Source organism: Cupressus sempervirens, chromosome 11, assembly GCF_028749045.1.
Source record: "Cupressus sempervirens isolate cs-2001-9-10 chromosome 11, ASM2874904v1, whole genome shotgun sequence".
NCBI classification, from domain to species: Eukaryota; Viridiplantae; Streptophyta; class Pinopsida; order Cupressales; family Cupressaceae; genus Cupressus; species Cupressus sempervirens.
This window is the reverse complement of record NC_143128.1, coordinates 799498513-799522815: the sequence shown is the minus strand read 5'-3', so window position 1 is coordinate 799522815 and position 24303 is coordinate 799498513. Positions and strand designations below refer to the sequence as shown.

At 37.4% G+C, this 24303-nt stretch overlaps 1 pseudogene; it reads left to right on the top strand.

Annotated features, from left to right (window-relative positions):
- Positions 1-2371: 2371 nt before the first annotated feature.
- Positions 2372-24303, top strand: LOC149532001 (coronatine-insensitive protein 1 pseudogene; annotated as a pseudogene).

Sequence of the window (24303 nt, the reverse complement as noted above, 5' to 3'; positions counted from 1 at the left end):
GATTCATTCCTGCCCATATATATACTACAAAACCAGAACAACATACAAAAGTCATACACATCCAGACTTATATCGATCAGTAATCGCATACAGATCAAAAGAAACCAACCGAATGACACTAGGAAAAGGAGATTTCACTTATGTATTATTCGATAGGCCAAAGATAGATACAGTATGCAGATTGTTGATCTCAACAATACACCAATGGGAGGCAAAGTGATGCACATTCACACTAATGGCCGAAAGAGATGACACAGGCTATTACATGGCTCAGAGATAAAGGGGGTTTTACACTGTAAGTCTGCAAGCAGTAGCAGAGAAAATCAGGAAGAATCGACCTCTAGAACAGATCACAAAATTGCCTTTATAGATCAGGCACAACTGAAGATTTATGCGTTACATTCACTTCTTACCTACTGGCATTAACTTCCTGCCTTGAGAATTGAATCGGGGATCTGGATTGAAATCCTGGTTTGCATACCGAGAAATCTCATTTCTTCTGAGAAGAACCTGGAGAAGATAGAAACGGCGCCACAACATTCCCTGACATGGTAGATGGATTGACCGGATGGGTGGAGTGTCCTTATGTCCTGCATTCATTCCTAGTAGGTCCGAAATGATCATGAAGATTAGATCGCAAGATACGTCGATCGCCTCTGCATCTTGGTTCATGAATCAAACTGGCCTATTAGCCAACCCAATCTCTTATATGCCGACTGGACCAAACGGGCCAATTGTAATCCTTTGTTTTGCCACCTGGAGAGTCCTTCCGTGGTTGACCGCCTTCATCAAACTAATTGCGCCACCTTATCACCTAACCACTGGCCGTCATCTAATTGCCACGTTGAAAACCAAAATGCGAGGACATGTGTCTTTCGAGCGCTAACTCGCTATTGTAAAATCTGTGTAGTTCCTCCATGGCGAGATAGCGCCGACCCTAGATTCTTGCAGATTTGATGGTGGAGAATCCACCCCTTAATGCGCTGGTCGTATCAGGAAATTTGGCCCCTCGACATATCTGTGTTCTGACTCGGCACACATGGTTGTTTTTGATTCTCCGTGAACTCTCTTTCCTGTGACTGGGCCCCATCCAAATCGGTGCCACCTCAATGATGCATCCGACGAGACCTGACCCCACCGACACGTGTCAGTCGGGCGCGATGTCGCCATGGTAAAAATCTCGCAGCTTCACTAAGGTGACATGGTGCCTACCGTTGATCTCTTCAAATCTGACGATGGAGAACCTAACCTTCTGTAACCCTTCGTTCCTATTGATTCGCCAGGCCCGCCAACACGTGGCATCCCCCTATTGGTTCGTCAGTCACCCCACCCTATCTGCTTCTGACAACATGAAACGCAACCCCGCCAGGACACGTGGTGCATAGGCACTATGTCGCCGATGCTAAAGTCTGGGTAGCTCCTGATGGCAAGATAGCGCCAACCGTAGATCTTTGCAGATCTGACGATCAGAGCGACATCGTACTTCACCTGCCATCCCTCCTGAAAACTATTGGGCCCACTGGTTGCCGTGTCCTGACATATACACATGGCATCATCCAGTTGGTGAACCCGAGACTTGATCCGTAGAATGGCCACGCGGCCGATGGGCACTATGTCGCCATGATAATATCTGCGCATCTCCGCCATAGCGAGATGGCGCCATCCATCGATGCAATCAAATCTGATGGTGGAGATCGTAAACATTGACTGTGCCAACCGTACTGATAGAGACTCCAGCCTGGTTACACGTGGTGATTCCTCACTAGCCCATCGAAACACCACTGGGAAATCTTGCGAGTTGGCCTCACAGGGTGACCACGTGTCGACCAGGTGCCATGTCGCTATGGGAAAATCGAGGTTAAATTTCCATAGTGCCATACTGCCCAACCGATGATGTGTCCCTATCTGTGCATGTTTCTTTTTGATTCGTTGCCGTGACACGAGCTCCTCCAACTTGGCAGATGAGGTACGCAATAGGGCCCAATATTTTTCTGAAGTTCTCACCATTTATTTTCTCTGGCCCGCCAAACTTTACCCAATCATCGCAACATTTTTCGGCAACGTGACCTGCCCGCCGATGTGAGCATCTCTGCCAGGCGCTATGTCGCTATGGAGATTTTCCGATTGGCGACTGATAGCGCCATAGCACCTGCAGCACCAAAAAACTTTTCGACCGCCCTCCGTTGTGACCCATCCATAGGGCCCACCAAATATGTGTCGTTCAAGCACGATGTCGCTGATACTATCTCCCATGCAACTTTCGATGATGAGATCGTGCCTACCGTCGATCCATCTAAAATTTGACGATCACAAAACCTTGGCGAGTCGGGGCATTAAAATAACAATTTTTTGGCTAACCGTTGAATAGGCCATGGATTTGAATTTAAATCTTTTGGCGGTAAAACCAGAGGTAATAGTTTTGATCAGGATGTGACCAAAAGTATGGTGGGGTCCTAGAAGGATGGTAGGGTTAACATGAATGGTATCTACTTTTGGATAACAAAGGAGGTGATTGCGACTATCACTGAAATCTCTATCGAGGGTTTTAAATTCTTCAGGGATAAGAAGCTCTATGCCAATGCGGTTAGGGACTTTATGGAGAGTGAGAAGGAATTGAAGGCATTGAAAAAGATTGACACCTATTATTTCCCCGACTCCATGAAGAAGAAATGGAGGTATGTTCTGAAAGCTGTTATTGAGTACATTACATTAGACCCAAGGTTTGATAGAGCCCAAAGCCACCACTTTGTCATTTTGAATCATTTCCATAAGAAAGCCAAAATTTCCTTCCCTTATTATCTATTAACCTCAATGAGCAAGGCAGTGGATAGCTTCAAAAAGAAGCCTATCATAAACTCGGCTCTACACGAGGGTCTACTACTACTTATCCATGAGCACTTCAAAGCTCAAACTATAAGCACTGCCCCCCCCCCCCCCCCCCTCAAATAGAGAATGTGGAGTCTAGAAGTTCCAGTTACTCCTCTAACTCGGATGAAATTTAGAGCCTTAGCTCTGAGAAAGGTGGAATCTCTTCTTTGAGGAAAGTAGTGACTTACCATGCTAAAAGATCCCCCTCCCCCATAACCCCAAGCAGAAAAAGCCCTAGGGATCTCAGGCAAAAGCCTACTAAGAAGGTTGAGGAGGGAGATAGTGATGATGAGGAGGAACCAAAGTCTGAGGAGGTAGTTAGGGAGATGTAGGAGGAAATTAAGGAGGAAAGTGGAAGGAAGAAATTCAAGAGGGAGAGTTTGGAGGAAGTGGGCTCTCGATTTGAGGAGGCATTAGTGTTGCCCCTTTGTGATGTCCATCTCCATCGTAAGGAGCAGAAAGAGGAGAAAGTTGGGTATACAAAAGGGGAAGTACAGACCAATGACAGGAGGAAAGTGTGGATCAACTTCAATGTCAAGACTTCCAAGAGGGGCATCTTTAGGGAGGCCATGAATCTCCAAATCCTCATGGATAATCAAGAAGAGCAGCGGCTAGAAGAACTAATTGATCTAGCGATAGTGGCTATTTTGGACAGTGCCAGGGAGATAGGGAGACAGGGATGAACCTCTTAAATAATGCTCACAATAGTATGATTGATAATTTTAGATCAATCAAATGGCCTTTTCATGAGCTTGAGGAGGTTAAAGATCAGGTGAAACATATTGTGGCAACAAGGAAAGGGATGGATGTCAATAGGAGGACGGATTCATCTGACAAGCTCAGTTTGGCCAAAAAAAGGATACACAACCTAGAAACCTACAATCACAACCTTGCAAATCAAATGTTCTCCTTTTTAAGCTCCATTAATAATAACATCATCTCTCTCATGGGCTAGATCAAAGACAAAGAAATGCACGAAGATGAGGATGGAAAAGACAGGGATGATGTCAGAATGGAGGATGACTCTACAAAGGACAACTCCATTCCTAATCAGGACCAAGGGAATCAAAGGGTACAATAGATGGAAATAGAGGAGAATCAACTGGCCTTTAAGGCTGCTCAGGTTATGCATGATCTGGAGGGAAAGAATGAGGAATAACTCGCACCTATTCTTTTGTTTATCATTGTCTTTTGGCTTTTTGTTCTAGCTTTAGACTGTGGCTTTGCTTCTTTTTTTTCCTGGTCTTTTCTTAGAACTCTTTCCTTTGGCTAGGCTTAATGCTTATTATCAGCCTATGAACTTAAGCTTTTTTGGCTAGGCTTTCATGCTTATTATCAACCTTTTTTTGTTTTAACTATTGGGTTCAGGTTCCTTGTAAAACCTGTTTATCAAATCAAAAACATCCTAGACTTGTTGGATATGGAAAAAGGCATCAACAACCTAAGAAAATCATTAAAGATCAGTCAGAAAGAACAATGACAAGGAAAAATTAAAAGGCACATGTTTTCTTACTGACTTTGAACCTAGAAATGTTAAAGATGCATTAGAAAATGAAATTTGGATTGAAGCAATGAATGAAGAGATTGATAAAATTGAAAGGAAAAAAACTTTGGCTCTTGTTCTTAGACCCAAGGACAAAAATGTGATTGGCACAAAATGGGTATTTAGAAATAAGATGAATGAAAATGGAGAAATGTCAAGAAATAAAGAAAGGTTAGTATGAAAGGGTTATGCTCAAGAAGGTTTTGATTATGGATAGACTTTTTCTCCTATTGTGAGACAAGAAGATGTTCACTACTTGTATATGTAGCACACAAAGGATTCAAAGTATATCAGATAGATGTGAAATCAAAATTCTTGAATGGAATCTTAGAAGAAGAAGTCTACATTAAGAAACCAAAAGGTTTCATAGATCCTAACAAAAGAGATATGGTTTGTAGATTACACAAAGCTTTGTATGGTCTCAAACAAGACCCTAGAGCTTGGTATAAAAGATTACATAATTATCTCATAAAGATTGATTTTCAAAGGACTAGTGATAATAGTAGTCTATACATCAAAGAAGGACTAGATAAGAAGATAGTTCTGGTATAAATCTTTTTGGATGATACATTATTTACTGGAAATGATGACTTGTGTAAATATTTTTCTATGGAAATGAGTAAAGAATTTGAAATGTCAATTTTTGGAGAGACTAAACTATTTGTTGGCATGTAAATTCAACAAATGAGGATGGTATCTACATTACTCAATCAAAATACATCAAGGATATATTGGAGAAATTTGGAATGGAAGATTCTAGACCAGTTGGAACATCTATGTCTATTAGACATAAGCTTTCCAAAAATGATGATTCCAAGGAGGTAGACTAGACTAAATATGGATCAATGATTGGAAAACTTCAATATGTAGTGCACACAAGACCTGATATTGCATTAGCAGTTGGTATGGTGGCAAGATTCTCTACTAATCCTAAAGAAAATTATATGATGGCAATAAAAAGAATGATGAGATGTCTAAAAAATATTGAAGATTATGTTTTGTGATATAAGAAAGCAGACAACTTTGAATTGAAAGTATTCACTGATGTTGATTAGGTTGGAAGTGTTAATGATAGTAAGAGAACTAGTGGTGGAGAATTATTTCTTGGAAAGAGGCTAGTATCTTGGACAAGAAAGAAGTAGAATTGTATCTCTCAGTCTACTACAAAAGCAGAATATGTTGCAATAGTAGTCAATTGTTCCAACATTGTTTGGTTCAAATAACTATTGTTAGATATGAAGGAAGAGATCAAGGACCCTATTGTTATCTTTTTTAATAACACTAGTGTAATCCACATATCCAAGAATCCAGTGATGCATACCAAGACCAAGCACATTGTAATAAAATATCATGTATTGAGAGAATTGGTGCAAGACAAGGAGGTGAGATTGGAATATGCGAATACAAAAGAATATATTGCAAACATATTCTCCAAGCCATTACCTAAGGATGCATTTTTATATCTAAGAGGTAAGCTAGGGTTCATTCCCCTATCTAGATCTCACTAAATAATGTTAGGTCATGCATTAGTAGAGAATTTCTAAGATTAGTTGAGTTGATGTAGTATTGACAGAGCAAATTGCATATGAATCAGTACATCAAGTACATGGAAAATACATTAATTGTTGTCTTTGGCATAAGATGTCAAGGAGGGAGATTTTGTCATATCAAAAATTTGAAATTTTGAGTTAGATGTCAAAGAGGAGAATTTTCTATCAAAAAGAGAAATTGAAGTTATAGAAATTATAGATATTGATGTTAGAGGGAGTTCACACTAATAGAGGGAGTTCTCAAGGATGAGAATAAGAATGAAACTAAGGATATTATCCTTACTTCTATCTTTGCTCTAAAATTTTCTTTGTATCATGACATGTTGTGTTGCCATCAATGCTAAAGAGGGAGATTGTTGAATATAATTATTTAATTATATGATTTCTTTTATGTTACAAAAATGTCAATCCTTTTACCAAGAAACCAACGTTTGTCGAGCTCACTCAGGTATTGAAGAAATTTTCTTATGTATGTCAAGCATTCTAGGAAAGTTTGTAGGTAAATAATGTTAATCGAGTTCCTTCGATTACCAAAGGAATTTTGGCATGGAACTCATGTTAGCTAAGCTCACTCAATTACAAAAGGAAGTCTAAAGGAAAGTCTTTTCTAAGTTAGCGTTGACTAAGATGTGCTAGCTAATGAAGGGTTTTATTGTATTAGCATATTGGATCTAATAATTTTGTTGGTTAGTTCTAGCTGACTCAAGGGATGAATATTATTTGTTTGAAAGTGTATTCAAATTGACTTGACAAGGTAAATCATATAAATATAAGTTCAAGTTGAGGACTGAATAAGTGGAATATATGGAAGAGAATAAGATGAACAAAGGAAGAAAATTTGAAGGATGAAAAAGTATTCAGAGTTAATCTAGCTACATAGATAAATCTAATCGAGGATCAAGTATTCAAGCCAAAGTTGAGATCTAAAATCAAAAAAGTTAGTTACATCAGCAATCAAGTCAAATCATTGTTACTCTCTAATAATTGTAGCAATGAATCAAATATCTTAATAGATTTAACCTAACAACTATTTTTCCAAATCCTCTAAGAAGGTGGCATTTCTAGATTGAAGTGTCTAAATACTATAATCAATACAATTAGCATTGATTACACTAGATGTTTAAGGTTAAATGTGGTCTTTGTAAAGTAACTCAAACTTGATTATTACTTTCTTTCCATATCTAGTCCTAAATAGTATATGAGACCAATTTTTTGATAGATAGCCTCCTATCTTGGATATGAATTCTCTTGACAAGCAAAGGGAAAAATATTGGTGCAAATCTATCACAAAGATATCTTGGGAAATAGCAAAAGTAGGACATGCATGAACCATCTAATTGGACCACACCCTTTTCTAAGGGTTCATATTTTAAACCTAGTTAGTCTTATATCTTCTTGGGCATGACAGAGCTTGTAGCCCCACTATCCACCATATAATTATGCACCAAATTATTTCCTATAATTAATGAAACATAAAATGGTGGAAGCTTAACAACCTTACCTTGGGTTTGATTTCTTTTTTTTTTATCACCTTGGGTATTAGCTCCTTGATTTGTAAATATAGCCTTTGAAGGCTCATCCGCAACTTAGCTTGGAATATTTGTTGCCAAAGCTTTCCTCAACAAGCTATCTTGTCCTATAATGGATAGGAAATCCCACATGGACATGGTGATACTCATTCTTTTCATATTTTCTACAATGTTAAATGGCACAATAGCATACACCCTTGTTTGAAATTTAGGAATACTAGGGTGTACTAGCTATTGGGGATGTCCTTGAGTGGCAATAGGAGCACTTATTTTTTGTTCTTTCCTTACTTCAACTGAAGATGGCTTTTTAGTTGGTACATCTTTACTTGTCCCAACATCATTTTCTAGGGATCTCTTCTTTGCTCTAGTGCAGATGCCACTTGTGATATCATCTCTAATCACACCACATTATTCTTCCACTTGCCAATTCATGAATCGAGTATCGATAGGGGGGACCTCTAGTTATCTCTCAACATCAACATCAGATATAGTTTTTGAACTAGAAGAACCTTGAACCATTAAGACTTGATTCATCATTCCATTGGAGCATGTAGCCTGATAATATTTCTGATTACAAGGGTAACACCACTTGTATTCTATTGTTAAGTTATTTTGAGTAGGGACCATATCTCTAGTAGTATTTGGAGGATGGGCAGTATTTAGAGGACTTGGATTATAAGGCCTAAAAGGTATTTGATTATAGTTTTGCCTATTAAGTTGGTATTGATTATAAACATGTTGCTGAGTAGGTCATGTTGCTGAGTAGTTGGAATGGTTGTCTAGCCTAGTATCCTCCCTTTTTAATATTTACCACCTTGATTGTAAGGATTTGCATGAGACTTTCCATTCTTTTCTAGCTATCTCTTAGCTCTTGCAGTTATGATGAAAGACCTGCAATTTTTATTTCTTGGCATGGAGTGGTTGGTAATGAGTTAAAAGGGGGTATAGCTAGACATGCATTAGGTTGGATATCTATATATATAGGCATTGGAGGCCTAGCAGCAATTTTACCCACTTGAATAAGACTATTCTTGGATCTTATGGCTATGTCATAACCTTGTGGTAATGAGTAACCTTCCATTAATTGTATCATAACAAATATATCACTATTCAAGCTTCTTAAATAGTACATAAAAGTATGCTCTTCTAAAGACCTTATCTAAACTAGTATTCCACTCCATTTTCTTTGAAATCTATAATTAAAGTCCATCATCTTCTCATGAGGAGCCCTTTTGATGGTCGTGAGTTGCTCAACTAGAGATAGAAAGTCTAGCTTGTCTTCAAAGTGTTTTTTTAGGACATCTCCCAATGCAACCCATGAAGTGATTGAGCCTACAACAAGGCTTCAAAACCATTGTAGAGCTTTCCCTTTGAATGAGGCTACAAGAAACTTCATAGCAACATCTTGTTCTATGATTTGATGCACATTACATAGTGTAACAACATCTCTAATATGTTCAAATGTTGTTGTCTAGCCCTCTCCAGTAAAGTTTGGTAACTTTTTAGGGTAGGTAGGGGAATATCATGATGTTGATCAAAGAGAAATGGACTTCATTGGTTGAAAGGAACAAAAGTGAGTTGTCTTACCATTGGTACTTGAAAAATTCTTCTTCTTGGGATAGTGACTTGTCTCAGAACAACAACAGGACTTGATGGTGGAGGGGTGGATTGGGCACTTCTTGTTTGAATGAAGGTATCCTAAATTACTTTAGTTGTTCTACCTTTCCTCCTAGGTGGGGATAGTTCTCTATATTCAAATCTTGTAGAGATACTTCTTGTCTACTCTTTTCTCATAAATCATATGCACTTGTCTCTTCCTACAAATAGAGTCACTAGGTGTGTATATTCTATGCCTCTACATAGGTTGATTTACTATTGTACACACCAAAAGCAACAAGAAAATAATCAAGAAAAGGAAGAAAACACTTTTCCCTTCAATCCCATTGGGCATGCCAAAATTTTTATCTCTAAAAGTTTCACCTATGACTGGAGTCTAACTCAGTCAACTTTGAGTAACATGGAAACACTCCTAGGTAGTGGGAAGTAACAAAGTTAGGAGTGAATCTTTGGGTTATAGGTTGAATCTTCTTGATGTTTCACTAACTTGCTTCTTCAAACAAGAAAATAAACTTGAGGGGGAAAAGGGATAGAAGGATTTCTTGGAAATTAAATGCTGAAAAAGTCAAATGGGGTGATACATTAAATGGTAAGATGAAGGTATTGTTAGCCTAATTTGATGAAACACTTTTGGGTAGCTAACAAGAACTGAATATTGAAAAGAATTATCCACATATAAACATTTCACAAGAAGGATACAACTCAAACAAGATGTTGAAGGGAATGCTAACATTCACAATGTCATAACTTAAAGTGAGGTAGAGTATCTTGACTTGCAACCTAAATGAAAAATCATATCTCACTTATAGCTAAAACCGAGATAGAATCTAGGGATTCAAAGAGAAAATCTCAAAAAATTCTATCAAATTAGAAACTTAAGAAACAAGTAGACACAATAAGGATTCTAGGATTGTTCCTTTATTTAGATTTCAAAGGTCACTGAACAAGATTCATCCAAATTGACGATATAAGTGATGTGCTAAGAAAAGCATGAGGGACTCCTTAGAGATCTTGATAGTGCTATCATGCATAAGACTTCGAAAATGCCAGCCCTTTCTCTACATCTTGGGAATCCTTAAATAGACTAGGATTGTAACAAACTTCAAATGGGGAGGGCACCTGTTAGAAAAAATATTAGAAGAGTAAAGACATTTCAAAGAATTACATTCACATTTAAATTTTACATCTTCCCATTATGGGTAACACTAGGAGAATAATCATGGAAAAGTTAGATGCTACATGTTGTAGGAGTACCTTAACTACCCTTTTCTTCTTGTGGAATTCAATTACCAAATCCACAACCACCCTGCCAACATAACATTAATAGTTGCAACTATATTTAAGAAAAGATCATATATTTCTTGGTGATGTCCCATAGAAGTGATATAATCTGAACTCCACCACATCTATACTCAACTGTGGATCTAATATTCATTAAAAATAGGTTGTTTGAACCAGCATCCCATCCCTTTGACTAATGCCAACCCACTACTTCTTTTTTACATTAATATTGTGCCACCTAAGGGTTAAAATTTTACTAACTATCCAGCAAGGTCATATACATAATAGTTGAAAAGTTAATGTTAAACTTTGACTCCCAATCTCTTGATACTATGACCTTATGACATACTAGGGAGGAAAACCCTTTATAATATCTTACCATGAGAACCCTAACTTCACAATATTATGATCATTAGAAATCTTCTTTATATCATAGCATTACAAGCCCATGAAAATAGCTCTATGACCATATGGAAAACCATGTATCATAGTATCAAAACATGCTTTTCAGCCCCTTACAACCTTATAGTCACCCTTTTAATTTATTTGGCATAGCATCAGTAGTTTGATATTTAACCTTCACAATCTCATGACAAACAGTAATTGTAAGATTGTAACCTGCATTAATGGCCCCTAAGATCTTTTGACATATTGGTTATCGTAGTATCAAAGCTTCAAAATAGTACATGGATATTTTCTTTCTCTTATGCTCTTGGGCCCACCTTGTCTAGTCACTTTAAGACTTATGATCTTATGATCATGCTTGTCATGTCATTGGGTCTCCTTTTTTCTAGCTTTGTGATCTTTCAACATATTATGTGTCGTAACATTAAAACCTAAAGACTTTGTCAATCAATACTCTTCTGAAAGTTGAGACTCGTGATGCTACAACAACAGGGACCCATAAGACTAGGCCCACCTATACATGCATCACCTCCTCCCTTTGTCACTATAAGTAATGACCTTGTAACTTCCCAAAGAGAAAAACTAACAACCCTTGATCTGTTGAAGATCAAGGGCCCTCATGGTTTGATTTTGTGACATAAGATGGGACCCATATAACTTAAGGGTTATAATAAATAGAATTTCTGTAACCATAAGCCATGTAGATTTAGAAGATTAAAACCAAGGGATATAATAATAAATCATGGTCAATATTTTTATGTGTCCCCTAATTGCATGGGTATTTAATGAGTTAGGAAATTTCATTCTCACAACCCTAAGAAATATGACTAGTTGACCTATCCATTTTGTGCATGGTGAAAAAAATGGGTAACATGCACAATTTAGAAGTATTATATGTTTAGTGAGTGTAAAATGGTGACGAGTTTAGTGGTTATGGTTTTTATAGCATTGTATGTGATAAAGATGTTAAGTCATAAGTTGTGAAGAAGTTGTGAGGTAGTCAATTCAGAAGGTTTTGCTACTTCATAGGCTTGAAGTGACATTTAAGAATGTGAACAATGATGTGGAGATAAGTGGTTTTGCATCATCACAAGTATCAATCCATGGTTATATTTTCAAGAAGAAATGTTGTGATAAGATGTTAAGTAGCCATTTTTTTAGGACACCATCGTTAAAGAAATAAAAAGCTAAAAGATCACAAAGCTACAAGATAGTCAAGTTCAATGCATTTTACCACTCCGCAGGGTATTGACATGTAGTTTGTTTCAACATTGTGATGTAGTGATAAGGTTAGTTTGATGGTTATCACCACATCTCTATAGTTATTAAAGTGAAATGATAAAGAGTTACAAGGATGTGATAAAGATTTAAATGAATTTTTTGCTGCTTCACAGGTCCACATGGTAACAAGAAGATAGAATTGTGAAGCAGAGAATGACTTGAAGCATGATAGTGCATGGTAAACCTAATAGTTAGAGGATTAGGTGGAGAAGAAATGAAATAGTTAGAATACCCCTTTTCACATGGTCATGGCTGAAAATAAAGAAAAGCAAGGAACCACTGAGAAGTAGAGATACAGGGTTAATCGTCACTTCGCTACTCACAATTTTAAAGGCATAAAATGAGGCTAAAAGTACATGTCTGAGTGGGAAAAAGGGAAATGACCTAGAGGTATGAATAATGTAAAAAGTGAAGACAACATGTATTTTCAAGGACTGAAAGGATTTTAAGAATGCCAATTTAACTCCATTACCATCATGCTCCAATTTATAGAAAAAAGATAAAAAGTAGAAAGAACAAGGATTTTTCATTACCAAGTTGCATATTGTTTGAAGTTTCAAAGTAGAGTTCAAGTTGTAGAGAAGATTCTAGCACACAGAATTAAAAATTGTTGTGATACTCAAAGCTATGGAACAAAAGGAATCAAACTTAATCACATAGGTTCAATTTGAGGAAAATACAATGAAAGGAAAAAGCCCTAGTCCTTTTGCAGATGAGTGGTTGTAGATGTTACTAGGTTCCTCTAATCTCCAATCTACTAATGACCATGCATTCAAAGACCCCTACATTTTTTTGCAGAGATGCAAAGGTCCCTAATAGGAATGGAAGAGAGCTATTTTGGTACTTTAACAAAACTAGGCTAGAAAAGGTTCCTACTTCCAACCCTTGGACTAGGAATTTGGGGAAGTTGATCATGCCTAAGGTCTTTGTAGATGTTGATTTAGTCAAGGCATTGATAAAATCATATGACACGATCAACAAAGAATTCCACAAAAGAGACAAAAGTATACTTTGTGCACTAGACAAAGAAACATTCATCAAAGCTTTTGACTTGGGAGGACCTATGTCATTACCAATTGACATTGATAAATTCAATGAGAATTTTAGTAGTCATAAGAATTTCTACATGGGTAGAGCTATGACCAAACACATCCCAATGTCAAAGAAGGAGAAATGAGAGATACCAATAAAGGTAGGAGACTTTATGACTCTTGAATATTTTAGAGATGTCTTCAAAACACAATGTTTGGACTGAACAAAGTCCTAGGTTTAGATGGAACCATGAATGCCACTAGTGTACACTACATCATGGTATTGAATATTCATAACCGATACACTAATATAGGGTGTGATTATGTTACATACATAACTAGAAAAATTCATGATGAGATTGTTGCAACATAGGAGGGAAGGATGGAAAATTTCAAATTTCATCACTACTCACTACTCATGCACTTGATTATATACAAGAATGTACAATTCATCAATCAAAGTTTCTTTGAGATCATAGAGTATTGGGGAGAGAGATTGCAAGTGCAATGGTGGATAAGGGTATGGAAAAGGTTCTACCCTTATTCAAACACTATTTCTTTTTAAAATGATTTTTTATACCTTGTTATGAACATGTTAGGGGCTATAGTAGAAAAAATACCTAGGAGTGTTAGGAAATTGGGTAAGCCTAACTTTTTTTTATGATGAGGGAAAGCAATTAGGGCATGACTAGAGAAGTGCTTTTATTTTTGAAGATTATATAGTAATTAGGATTTATGGATGCCCTAAACCATTCCACTTTCTCTCAAAATATGTTCTAGAAATGTCATGGATTGTGGCTTTTTACTGGTAGTTAATTTCATTGAATATAGAGTACCTAAGTTGAAATGTTAGGAAGGGAAACTTTTTGTGTAGATGCTCCAAAGTTGGAGATTTTGACATTGGCAAAAATGCAATCAAGGAAACAGATGCCTACTTAAGTGATTATAAATTCCCAACTGCCCATGCTAGAATGTATGACCTTTATGGTGTGGTTAGGACTGCATTAAAACAAATGAGGGGATAAAATATGCCTCCAACCAAGGGTTTCTGGGAAGAGGATGAAATTGAAGATTTTTTAGATGATAATGTGCGTAGAGAGAGGATGATCAAATTTAGAGATGTAATGAGTTTTGAGTAGGAAATGAGAAAGGTTGATCCATCCTTCAAAGGGTTCTAGCATTAGGTGGATTACTAGTCTAGATTCAACAAATGCATAGAAAATTTTGATGAGATTTCATCTCAAGTCCTTGAGGATATTAGAAATAAAGTAGACCCTAAATCTATTGATCATGATATTGTTATGGATGTTAGTGATGATGAGGACTATCCAAAAAGCTCAAAGTGGGCTCATCAAAAGAGAAAGTAGAAAAAAATGGTCAAGATTCCATAGAAGGCTAATGAAAAAGCCTTTTAGATTCTACCAAGGAGCAGTCACTATTTTGATAATACAAGGAGAAGCTACTTGATATCTCAAGCCACTGAAGATGAGTAGAGGGCCAAAAAATTTAGAACTTCAAGCTCAAAAGATTGATGAAAGACTCGTTGAGGCTAATAAATTCATGAGTGATGAAAACTTCATCAAAATACAAGAAACCAAAAAAATTCTATTCAAATTGAAGCAACATGAATTGTCATTGCAGATGAAGCCAAGGAACTTTGATGAAATAGTAGCTGAGATGGTCAAGAATCTACAAGAGTATGATCCTACAAGTGAGACTAACGGTAGAAGAGGCAAGTGAGTTGATACAAAGGAGTGAAATGAGTGTCTTACCAAGATGAGATATTAGTTCTTCATTCCTATTAGATCAAATGTTTTGTATACCTAAGGTCTATAAGGGGGCCTAAGAGGGGTGGAAATTTTCATTAGCTCTCATACTGACATTGATATATTGTTATTTGGAGCTCTAATTTAGATGATATGATGGCTATGTAGTAATGACTAGACCATCAAGTAGATGTGGTATGGTGATTATGAGTGCAACGAACACCAAATCGAATAGTAGGGTCAAAAAACTTTGCCTATTCATTTATGCATTTACTTTTGTATTGTTCCCACAATTTAGAAAATGTTTTCCCATAGGCACGGGTCTGGTAGATTTTCTAGAGGGATTGATGAAACTATGATCCCACAAAGTCATCTAGAGAGTAGGAGTGAAAGTTAGGGTCAGAAGCCATTTTCCCAAGATCACAAATTTGGCAAGTAGTTGTTGCAAGAATACGAATCCCCTAGCAATTTTTTGTGTGGTAGTGAGTTTGCTAGTGAAAATGCATTCTTGATTACAAGAATTTAGTATTGCAATTAAGAGTAGTATTTAGGAAAATGTTAATGTGGGAATAAGGAAAAGTTTCACCATAGGGGTAATGGGTTGGGCATGTTCCTATGGTAAGCTAGGGTTGCAAGAATGTGGGGGTGCATGTGGGATAGTAGGAATGCTAGAAAGGGTTTTTTGGTGAGACAAAAGTCAAAGAGCAATCTTGTGGTAAAATGTAATGGTGAGATCATGGGTGGTGTTTGTTCATTGGAATACTCTACCAAGAATGCTAGGAAAGGGTGAAGTACCAAAAAAAATTGGGAAAAAAAGAACTTGGGGGAGGGAGGGGGTGGGTTGTTGGGTTTTTGAATTAGGGTTATACTATGTAGAAAATCAAAATTGACATGTTATTTTCTTGTATACAATGGTTATTGGATGCATTGGTGTTACGGGAGTGATGGACAGTTATACGACACACTGGTGAACAACTTACACCTGTAGACTAGGCTAAGATTGATGGTGTTGACCTAGCATACCTGGCTAGCTTACCACACACATGGACATATATGGTGATGGTGATAGACTTATGTGAGAGATGGCATAGTGAGACCTACATGTTCCACCTATCAACAAGGGAGATGATAGTGACCTTAGAGGATTTTTATAGGATCTTTTGGTTACCTGTGTGGGGGACACCGGTGATGGCTACCAAGGAGATGATGGGAGAGGTAGTGGCACAATGATTGGTGGGTTCTAGAGTGCAAAATCATATTCAGAGTGGTCTATTTCCTTTAGATGAGTACTTGGATCGAGTAGCTACAGAGACAAGGATCTATTTCTATGTATGTAGGCTAGTTTTAGGATATATTGCCCCAGATACCAATGGTACAAGAGTTATGTTGGCATTGGTACCAATGATTATGTGGATTTTGGATGTCGGAGTCCCTGTGCCATGGGGCTCACTAATTCTTATAGAGTTGTATCATGACCTCCATCAGATAGTATACCATGGTGTTGGACAACAAGGGAGGATTGTGGGGTTTCCTAAATTATTACATGTGTGGGTTTGGGACCATATTGTGGCATTCAGGTAGATTGGGTGGAGGGATAAGAAAGTAGAGGAATTGATTGTGTATAGCTAGGGTGGTCCTATTATCATCATACAGAGGAGGTGGACTACTTGTGAGTTCAAATAGATGAGATTTGGGTTGTTACATAGAGGCCATATATGGGTCTCGAGCCATGGACAGAGGAGAAGTGGCATTTTCCATACACTATTTCACCATGTTTTATTTTTGGGTGGTGAGAGTATATTGCAAAGTAGTACTAGCTAGATAGGGCCCTTCAACAATTTGGATGGCCACAAGTTTCCCCAAGGGAGTTCAACTAGTATCAGTGCATGATGTCAGAGGTAGTCACTATTTTTTGGCCTACACTTGGGAGGGAGGGGTTTCTACAAGCATGGTGAGACTTAGCGCCATAGGATTGGGATTGGTTTTGGGGTGTCATAGATGGAGGCTTAACTCAAGAGTATTGAGATGGTTTTGAGTGCACTAGGCTAGTAGGCTAGGCCCATGTCAGAGAAGCAATAATGGTAGGAGAGATTGCCTGAGTAGTGAGATAGGGGAGATATGTGGATAGGGGGTTATGATAGTGGGCAGAGGTGGCTATATAGGAGGAGGTGCCACTGAGGTAAACATGGAGGGTTGTGAAGGAGGAGAGACTAAAGGAGATTAGGCCATGGCTAGAGAGGGGAAAGGATAGGTCAGTAGAGGAGAGGAGACCATAGGAGGAGGGTGGACAAGGGCTATAGGGGCTAGTAAGTGGAGGGGGAGGTGGAGGTGGCTTATCATCAAGGAGATAGGATGATGGATTGGCTCTTAGGTATGTGTTGCTATAGTAGACAAATGACACGACTAGCCAACTATTGTGGGATATAGAGTAGGAGAGGGATCAACTTAGGATAGAGCAAGATTAGTTCAGACATGAGCATGATGTGGCGTAGGAATAGGCAGATAGAGTAGGGGTAGAGTTGGGGGCACTATGAGAAGAGGCCAGGTATTTGGAGGGGAGATTGGAGGTGGTGGCATTAGAGAGATAGATGTTGTAGGGGAGGATGGAAATTGTTCAGAAGGAGAGGGATAGATTGGTGGTGGAGGTGGTGACCCTAAGGACACAGGTGGCTATAGTTGGAGGATTAGAGGTGTTGATGATGTTGTAGGGGGAGGTGGAGGATCTAAGGGAGAGAGTAGGATTCTATCATAGGATATATCATGTAGTGGTGCCAACTGAGAAGATAAAGCATTATAGATAGCTAACATAGTTAGGTATAGCTAGGACCCATATAGGCATGCATGGAGGGGGAGAGAGTAGATGGAGCACTAGGGGCTCATAGAGGACTGGTGGGTCTCAACACATAGGGCAGAGCCAAAGGCAAGATAGGGGGGCTAGTGGGAGGAGGGATAAGGTAGAGAGCTTGAGTATGGGAGGAGGATAGATAAGGAGGATAGTATGGGAGGAGTATCATGGCAAGGAGGAAATAGATGAGGAGGATTAGTGATATGCTGCATTTTGCATAGTACTTTTTTGGATGTATTTTTGTGGGCACAAATCTAATGTATTGATATGGACCTTTGTACTATATGGATACTAGATATCTAGACTTTAATGGACTTTGGTATTTTTGAAGGGATGGGTGATTTATTCTTTATCCTTTGTAGGTGTGATATATAGATATGATCATTCTTTTTGGTGGGATATGGATGTATAGATTTACTATGTCATGATTTGTTTATTATGTGTATGTGTGTATGAGATGCATGTGATTATATGTAGAAGAGAGACTAACATGGTTTTATGTAGGATGTGATGTGCTTTATGATGAGATCTAGGAAATATTTTATGATGATGTTTATGATAGCTAAAAACAACTAGAAGTGAATCTAGGATATGATGATGGATGTAATGTGTTTTAACTAAATGATGAGAAATATAAATTGAATGGATATTTTAAATGATGAGAATGAAACATAATAAAATATAAACTAGGATGATAAACTCTAAGAAATGAATGTAAACTATGATGATGAAATATGATAAAATGGACTTAAGATTATGATGATGGAACATGATAAATGAACTTAAGATTATGATGATAAAACACGATAAACTGAACCTAAGATTATGATGATGGAATGTGATAAAATGAACTCCAACTATGATGATAAAAAATAATAAAATGAACTCAAACGATGATGGTGAACCATGATAAAATGAACTCAAACTATGATGATAAAACATGATAAAATGAAATCAAATGATGACGGTGAAAGGTGATAAATGAACTCAAACTACGACGGTGAAACATGATAAAATAACTCAAATGATGATGGTGAACCATGATAAAATTAACTCAAACTATGATGATAAAACATGATAAATTGAACTCAAATGATGATGGTGAAACGTGATAAAATGAAGTCAAACTATGATGGTGAAACATGATAAATGAACTTAAGATGATGATGGTGAACCATGATAAAATGAACTCAAACTATGATGATAAAGCATGATGAGATGAACTCAAACTATGATGATAAAACATGATAAAATGAACTCAAACTATGATGATAAAACATGATAAATGAACTCAAGCTATGATGGTGAAACATGATAAACTGAAGTCAAAATATGATGGTGAAACATGATAAAATAAATTTGAACTATGATGGTGAAACATGATAAATTTTTTTGAAGATGGTAAGCTTTGGAAAGGGAGGGAAAAACAATTTTCAAAATTTGAACTCAACAAAGGGCGATATTTCTCTGGAATGCCAGAATTGCGCCCCTAGTTTGGGGCACGAGTCACAAAAGGAGGATGGTTAAGGATCTTTAGGCACAGGAGACCAAATGAAGAAAGATGTTGGGAGCCTAGATGCTCCACCCAAGGTGTCATACAAGATTCCATCAAGTCCCAAGGTGGGTCTACTAGCCTTGCTAAATGGTTGTCACTTTTTGAGGTCAAGCCTATAAGTAAGTCCACTTTCCCATCTATCAAGATTCTCCCTAAGGTGGAGAAAGGTTCCTATGTCATTTCCATTCTGGACAAGCTTATGGATCATAGTATTGCATCAATGGCTTCAACTTTGGTTGGTAAATTCTTAGGGCCAAGGCCAAATATAGATGTTGTGAGATCTTTCATTAAGAAGAAATGGACCCTCAAAAGTCAAGTCTCTATCACAGCATTGGCTAAGGGTTTTTTGTCCTCTAAATTTTCTTGTATGGAAGACCTCTCAAAAATTATTTGTGAGGGGCCATGGATTTTAGGTCATTCCACTCTAGTTCTTTAGAAGTGGTCTTCTAATCTGACTATGAATGACTCTTTCTTTGTGCAAGCTCCTGTCTACATAAGGCTTCTAGAGCTCCCCGTGGAATTTTGGAATGAAGATGTATTTGTGGGGGTAGCTAGCTCCTTCAAGGAGCTCCTCTTAATTTCTCTAATTATAGCCTTGAAAAGATTTTGTACCTACACTCATATCTACATGGAGTAAGGGAAGGAGTTGACATGCTATAAATAGTAAATTTCCACTCAAAACTAGGAGTGCATGTTCAAAAATTGATTTATGAGTCTATTCCATTTGCAAGTTTCCTCTATTTTAAATGTGGGCATAAAGAAAACCAATGTCCTAAAGCCAAGGCAGAAAGGAAAAAGAGCAAGCCTACTAGTACTTCAGTAAAGGGTAAGAAACTAGTCTAGAAATAGAAAATGACCAATACATCAAAGAACAAAGATGGGATTGAAGAAAAAAAACAATGTCCTCGACCAGGAAGGAGATCAAAGCAATGAAGGAGGAAAAGGATCAAAGGTGTTAGAAAACCAAATATCAGAGAACAAGGATGGGACTAAGGAAAAAAATAATGGCGTCAACCAGGAAGGAGCTCAAAGCAATGAAGGAGGAAAAGGATCAAAGGTGTTAGAAACGAAGGACCATGATGTTGAGCCCCAAGCCATAGAAATGGAAAGTAAGAATTACTTGAATGAGAAAGAGGAGGTCAGTACACTAGAGGACCCTTGAATGGAGATCAAGTTGGCAAAAGAATCTTTGGTCCCAACCAGAGAACCAGGTGGACTCCCAAAGGACTCTAATCACAAACTTAATGAAGGAAACAAAGGAGAAGAGGTAAGCCATGTAGGGAAAGAGACAAAAATGGAGGTTCAAAATCAAAGGCTTTCTTTGGAACTCCCTTTGGCTTCTTTGGTGAACCCGCCTGCATCCAATGCCCTAAGGAAGAATTTTTAGATCTAATCAACAACTCTTCCCTAGAATAGATCTCAAAATTGGAGGAATGGATAAATAGTTGCTCTCAAGACAACAAAGGTAAGGGGAGTATGGTTAAAAAGAAGAAAAATCAAAATCAACATCATCTTCCATTATCTCCAGCAATGACCAGAAGCAAGATCAAAGCAAATGTTGGGTTAAAAACTAAGTCTCCAAGAAGAAAAAGTTTGAGTCAGGCATTACAAGAGGAGGCCAGAAAGAACGTGGTAGATGGGAGCCAGAGAACCATCAAGGAATGTTCTCTAGGAAAGAAATGAAGATCATATCTTGGAACATAAGGGGCCTAAATGGTGTCCACAAACAAGAGATAGTCCTAAATATGATTAGAGATCAAAGACCTAATTTTTTACTGATTCAAGAAACAAATATGAGAAAAGACGTGGTAGGAAACTTATCTTTTAGCTATAATATGAGTAGTGAAGACATAGATTTAGAGGGAGCTGTAGGGGGGTTCTGATGCTCTTCAATAAAAAGGCTTTCCAGATATCCATTGTTCTTAATGAAGGTAATGCTTTCCTCTGTAAGGTCTCCCATGTGCATAGTGGTGACTCCTGGTTTATTTTAAATGTGTATGCTCCTAATACTAAAAGGTATAGAAGGGTTTTTAGGGCCAAGATTCTTGATGCAATTCACAATAGTAATATAAATAAAGGTGTTATTATAGGGGATATCAACACCCCCCTTTCAGATAAAGAAAAATTAGGGGGATTGGCTCCAGATCAAGAAAGCAAATTAGACATGTCTAATTTTATTAACAAACTAGCCTTTATGGATGTTGATCTTATGGGGTGATGATTCACTTGGTCAAATAGGAGAACTAGTGGGGATTGCATCTAGGTTTGTCTAGATAGAGCCCTCATTTCCCTAGATTGGATGCAAACCCACATGTGCAGATATTCTCTTCTTCCCAGAGTTGGGTTGGACCTCTCACCCATCTCACTTTCTTTCAGTCCTCTGATAGTCAAACAAAATTTCCCTTTCCATTTTGAGAAGATGTGGATTTCCCACTCAGATTTAGAAGCCAAAATTTCCTCTTGGTAGAATATAGAGGTGGAAGGTGTTGGGACTCAAAATTGAAGCCCCGATTTTGAGTACCATTGAGAAATCAAGCCCTATAAATGCTTTTAAATGCATATGAACCCAACTATCTATTCGAGCCCTATGAGGTATTTAATGTTTCTAACACCATGCATTTAGTACATCTATGTGTTTCATGAAGATAAATTGTCATTCTAAGCCATTCTATGAAGTCCTATTTTGAGCAATTGTCAAATCTGCATTTTTGCCAATCAAATAGCGATAGGAGGCCTTGTTTGCAATTGAATATCTCGCACCCAATAATTTTTTATGACTCACCACTTTGGGAGAGTTTATTTTCCATAGAAAAGAGCCTATGTTTTATATTTCAAGTCATTTTGAGTCTATTTCACTAGGTTTTGAATCCCTCAAATTTGGTCATTTATCGATGTCACACTGATGCAATTTGTTCTGAATTATGGGAGGCCATGTTTGACTTGTTATAATTTTGACACAATTGATCGAAATGAAAAACTTCCTTTTATGTGGCATTTTAGAGGTCAAAGACATGCTATTTTTCAATTTTGAACTTATGACGAATCTGTTTGATCAGTTTTCAAATGCGATTCCAAATGCAATTCTTGGCATTTTACTAGTGCTATTAAGTGCAGATTTGTCAGTACCCATGTTTGTGATGTCATAACTTTCATCCTATGACTGGTAAGATCAAATGGATTGTACCACTATTTTCTACTCTAAAAATACTTTAAGTGCCAATTTTCAAGTTTTGACGAATCCATCTACACACTTTCCCAGGTCCATTCCATTTGCAAAAAATGATTTTCTGTTAGTGCTTCCAACCTGCAATTCTAAGTAGCCTACTTTGACCATTCACCAAATGTGTCCTGTTATTCACCATGAGCCTAAATTGTAGATTCATATTGTCCTCATGATAATGAATCAATGCCATGATTTCTATTTTCCCAAGTATCAGTCTGCCTAGTTTTCGAAGCCAAATCCGAACACAATTTATTATTTTCTGACATGTTTTCTTGCAGGCAATTTTGAGAAGGTAACTTTGATAGTGAATATATTTTGACTAAGAATTTTTCATGAGATGAGCTTAGATAGGGTAAGAGTATGCAGAACAGAAAATCAACATGTCAAAATTTAAAGCCCGATCAAGTTTTTTGGTCAATTTTTAAGGCTAGTCAAAGGACCTAGCATTAAAATGAAGTTGGCAGTAAAAGGTAAAAATGAGGTTTTAAGGATAACTCAATGCTCAATTTTGATTTTAGTCAGTTTGAAGATCTCATTAGATCAATTTGAGGATTGAGTTGTTCAAAAATGAAAAAAATTAGCTGCACCCATCTAAGACCTGACTATTTCCATTCAAATTAATGAAATGTCCCTGGCTCCTAAAGATGTCATGAGCTTTAAAGTAATATTTATTTATAAAGAAGTAACATTGATGAGGAAAGTTGGGATTGGCTACATGAACTTTCCCTTAATAATTCCTCTTTCAAAGTTTTGAACTTCTATATGATAGGACTAGAAAAGATCAATATTAGTGACCTTGAGTTGATAGTAACAAATTGTCCATCTTTAAACTCATTGAAGGTCATTGAATGTGATTTGCTAGAATTAAAAAATGTTCTAAAGAAAGTGACTGCATTAGAAGAGTTTGGTGGTCGTTATTTTGGCAATAGTCAAGAACATGACGTGTTCCAATCAATAGTCTTTACTCCAAAGTTGACCTCATTGCTAGGATTGACCTTTATGGCCAAGACTGAGTTGTTCATTATACTTCCAAGAGCTTCTATCTTGAATAAATTGGACTTGTAGTATACTTTTTTAAGCACAGAAAATCATTTCCAGTTGGTTGGCCTCTACACTAATCTTGAAGTTCTTGAGGCCAGAAATGTAACTAGGGACAAAGGGTTAGAAGTTGTTGCTAACAATTGCAAGAAACTAAAATGGCTTAAAGTGGAGTGAGGAGCCGATGAGCCAAGTTTGGAAGATGAGCAAGGTTGGATTTCTCATAGAGGGATTTCTTCTTTAGCTCAAGGTTGTCCCCCTCTTGAATACATTGTTGTCTATGTTTCAGATATGTGCAACTCAACACTAGAGACCATTGGTAGATGTTACAAAAACCTCAAAGATTTTTGGTTAGTCTTGTTGGATAAGGAATAGAAAATTATTGATTTTCCTCTTGAGAATAGGGTTAAGGATTTACTTCAAGGGTACAAAAAGCTAAATAGGTTTGCATTCTATGTAACCCCTAGAGGTTTGATAGATAGGGGTCTCAACTACATTGGTAAATATAGTACATACATTAGGTGCATGTTACTAGGTTTTTCTGGTGAAATAGATGAAGGGCTCCTTGAATTCTCTAGGGCGTGCCCAAACCTAGAAAGACTTGAAATTAGATGTTGTTTCTTCAGTGAGGTTGCATTGGCGTCCATAGTGCTAAGCCTAAAATCACTCAAGTATATATGGGTTCAAGGTTATAATACAACTATTATTGGTGCAAATCTTCTAGCAATGGTTTGACCTTATTGGAACATAGAGTTCTCACCTAGCCTCTGA